At 56.2% G+C, this 4,058-nt stretch overlaps 1 long non-coding RNA gene across 1 annotated transcript in view; it reads left to right on the top strand.

Annotated features, from left to right (window-relative positions):
• The window catches only part of LOC106724149, a 4,181-nt gene extending 1,384 nt beyond the window's left edge, over nucleotides 1–2,797 (top strand). Inside the window, exons 2-3 of the long non-coding RNA XR_001359902.1 lie at nucleotides 1,347–1,486; nucleotides 1,923–2,797. This is a non-coding gene — a long non-coding RNA (uncharacterized LOC106724149). The remainder of the gene's footprint in view (nucleotides 1–1,346; nucleotides 1,487–1,922) is intronic.
• Nucleotides 2,798–4,058: the final 1,261 nt, after the last annotated feature.

Consider the following 4,058-nt stretch of genomic DNA (forward strand, 5'->3'; position numbering starts at 1 on the left):
GGCGGGGTAGGTGGGGAATCGGGGAGCCTCAGAGAATCTGAGTCGGCTCGAAGCAGGGCCAGCACGTGTCCCCAGGCCCTGAGGTTGTGTCGGGAGCAGCGCCCCCCGTGGCCAGCGTGAGGGCACAGAGCCGGGCAGGGGAGGGAGGAGGGATGGGGTCAGATTCCAGGGCGCGGGAGGGCGTCCGCCTTAGGTTTTCCAGCGGGCGCAATGGGATCTGGAATCGGGGCTGGTTCCAGATCCCACAGTGACACCATCTGACATCTGGAGGAGTCCCTGGGGCCACTGTCCCCAGAGATGGTGGTGTGGGGAGCATGGAGCCCCACGGAGGCCTGGCTGCCAGAGGCCTTGGAGGCGGGCTAGCATGGGCAGCTGCGGGAAGAGGTGGCTGGATTTGGGGGTGTATTTGAAGACGGAGCAAAAGAGATTCTGACTGAGGGGGTCTTGGGCTGGGGCAGAAGAGAGGTGGCCAGTGGCCCCCCGTGTGTGGTCTGGGGACCCAAGGCCAGCGGTTCCCTGAGGACCGCCCTCCGGGGGGGGGGGGGGCGGCCCTGGAGGCTAAGCCACAGAAGTCCTTTGTCTCTCCGGATGTTGATGGGTGAGGTGAGGCCCATTCCAGACAATCGGATGTGTCAAGTGCAGGTCATCAGTGACCTTGATGACATTGATTCTGTGGGTGTGGTGGAGGCCCAAGCTTGAAGGAATTCAAGAGAGAGTCGCAGGAGAGAAACTGAGCACATTGAGTGTAGATCCCTCTCTACTGGGATTGGGGAAGTGGGGTCGGAGCTGGAGGGCTTTTAAAGACAGAATACACGCCATGTACATAATCAAAAGAGGGTTAAAAAACACACCGGAACACACACCACATACACAGCCAATGTGTGTCTGAAGTATCTGGTCAGGTTGAGATTGAAAAAAATGAACAATGAATAACAAAAGCGTCAAAGACCTTAATAGACACAGGAGATATGCGGGTGGTGAATAGCTTAGGAAAGGATGTGCCACTGCCTGCCATCAGGCAAATGCAATGCGATGCAAATCAAAGCCCCAATGAGCCATCACTGCACACCGATTGGAAAGACCAAATTCCAGGCCCTGACCACACCAGGTGCTGGTGAGGAGAGGGGCCCTGGGGACAGCGCTCACTGCCGGTGGAAACGAAGATGTGCAGCCACTGACGAAGACGGTTTGACTGTTTCTTGCAAAACGAAACATACTCTTACCATGCCACCCAGCAAACCAAGCGAGGGGAAAACGATTGTCCACGCAAAACCTGCACAACAGTCAGCAGCAGCTTCACGCATAATTGTCAGAATCTGGAAGCAACCAAGATGTCCTTTCTGTAGGTGGCGGGTCAACCGTGGGACCATCAGACAATGGATTCTTCAGCTGAAAAGAAATGAGCTATCAAGCCATGGAAAGACGAAGAGGAACACGAGATGCCCGTGACTGAGGGACAGAAGCCAATCTGAAAAGGCCCCACACGGTGTGACTCCAACTCTACGATGTTCTAGAAAAGACAGATTTACGGAGACAGTAGTAAATCGGGGGTTGCCACGGGGGTGGGAGAAAGGAGGGATGAATGGGTGGAACTACTCTGCGTGATACTATCATGACGGACACACGTCATCATACATCTGCCCAAACCCAGAGAATGGACGCAGAGTGAACCCCGATGCCCACTGTGGACTCTGGGTGACCCCAGGTCCATTGTGACAGATGTGGGGATGTTGCTAATGGGAAGGTAGGGGTGTGTTGGAGATCTCTGCCTTTACCCCAGGCTTGCTGTGAGCCTAAAACTCTCCAAACTATGATAGAGAACTTCAAAAACGAGAGTGGTGCAGAGGAGAGGGAACTCGAGCTGGCCCCTGCCCTCGGCGAGGCTGCCTGTGAGTCTGACATTCTCTCCTCTGCATCCCCAGCAGCCCTCCAGCCCTCGACCTTCTGGCCTCAGGACCCACATGCTTCCTCCTGTCCCGACAGCCTGCCTCCACTCTGTCCTCTGCAATCGGCTCTGCTGCCCAGTGTGTTCTGCATCCTCCGGGGCTGTCCTGCTCCTGCTGAGGTCCGGAGGGCTCCACTCACCAGTCCCTGCATTCATGCTGCTCAGTGGGCTCCCAGAAGCACCATCCACCACCTGCCAAGCACCTGCCGAGCCAGGCCTGGGGCTCAGTGTGCCCTCCTCCCTGCCTCTTCCTCACACCCCCTCCCGAAACAGCACCCCTTGCGTTCCACCCGCAGCACCTCCCGCTCCCGCTGGCTCACATCTGTAGGGTTACTAGCTAGGAGTGGCCCAGGCATTTAAAATGCGACCTCCCCAATTCCACACTCGTCTCCTCACCCCCAACCACCTCCCTCTCTCCTCCCAGCAGCCACGAGGATGTGACTTTCATTCAAAAGTCACATGTCCAAGCTAAAGAAAAATCACGTGATCATATCAATCGGTGCAGAAAAAGCATTTGACATAATTCAATAAAATGCAAAGTTCAAGGTAAAAACACCCAGCAAACTAGGAAGAGGGTAGGGGGGACATTTTAGACCTGATAAAAGGCATCTGCAGAAACCCTGCGCGAATGCCACGCTTAGGAGGAGAAACGAGATGCTTCCTCCGGCCATCATGGCTCCTCCCTCCACCCCTTTCCCAGGTCAGGCTGGGAGTCGTGGCTAATGCACTGTGACCAGTAGAAGGAATAAAAGGTATATAGCGGCGTGATTGTCTATGCAGAACATCTTATTTCCCTGCTCAGAACCCTACATCAAATTTTATTGTGTCCAGCAGACAATAGGATGGTGAAGGCTGGGGGGCAGAGGGGTGCGGGCTGGAGGGGGTCACTGGGGGAAAAGGGGGGACATGTAATACTTTCAACAATAAAGAATTACTTAAACAAACTGTCGTGTGTCCAGGGTATAATTCGGAGTCCGTAAATGTCCTTTGAGCCCCCAGATGTGTACTGCAGATGTGTTCGTCTGCCCTCCCCCTTCTCATGTTGTCCTGGTTCCTCTGACTCCCACAGCACCAAGTCCTTACTCTTCTGGCCAGCAGCCCTTCCTACCTGGCGTTTCCTGCTCTGACAGAAGTGGAAACTGTCCTCAATCTGGTGCTGAATGTCCCTTTGACCTCCCTGCTGGCACCTCAAACCCTGTGGGTCGACCTCCAGGCTGTCTTTGAAGCTCTGGGAGCTGCTCAGCCAGAGGAACCTGGGGGGCGGGGTGGGGGGAGGAGGAGATAGGGGTGGGAGTGCAAGTGTCAATCATTGGGTGATGGAAGTCAGACAAAAACTGTCTGCCTGCCAGCCTTCAGGGTGCATCCCCCCGGGGCCTTCCGGAGGCCCAGCCAGTCTGAGCCCCGTCGTCCACGGGTGGCCAGCTTGGAAACACGTCCATCCGGTGTCCTCTCTCCTGTTTCCTGGAGGCACCCTCCACACCAACGCCTGGGCCCAAACCCACGCCTGGGACCTGCTCTCGGGATAAGCGGAGGAAGAGGAGGGTGTGTCTCAATGACGGCTCCCTCGGCTGTTCCCTGACCCACCAGCCGACTGGTGGCCCCTGCAGTTCTCCAGCCCTGCCCTCTACCTCCCCTTGGGGAAGTGGCCGTGGACTGGCTGTTGGCCCCTCCTGCTACTGGCTGCTCCTCTGTGTTCTGCTCACACATGAAGAGCCCGTGGCCAGCACCCAGCACCCAGCACCCAGCACCCAGCTCACACATGGAGAGCCCCTGACGGCGCCCAGCACACTCGAGTCACGCGTGTTGTGCGGTGGCATGAATGAGTAAATACATGGATCTCAGAAAGACGAAGACATGAGGACACAGATGAAGTGGAGGAAAGTAAATTTTAAAATAAATAAAAAAATCGATCTTGCGTCTGGATTTCGGGGTGCGGTCTGGTACACACTGCCCACTGGCTTCTGACGTGGGGACAACACTGAAGGGCGCTCGGTCCCCCCGAATCTGGGCTGTGGGGTGCTTCGCTGCAGACTGTACCCTCGCGCCTCAGCACACAGACCTTCGCTGAGCAACCATCACACATGGAGAAACCTGGTGGGGACACGGCTTTTGG

Source organism: Myotis brandtii, unplaced genomic scaffold, assembly GCF_000412655.1.
Source record: "Myotis brandtii unplaced genomic scaffold, ASM41265v1 scaffold736, whole genome shotgun sequence".
In the NCBI taxonomy this organism is placed as follows: Eukaryota; Metazoa; Chordata; class Mammalia; order Chiroptera; family Vespertilionidae; genus Myotis; species Myotis brandtii.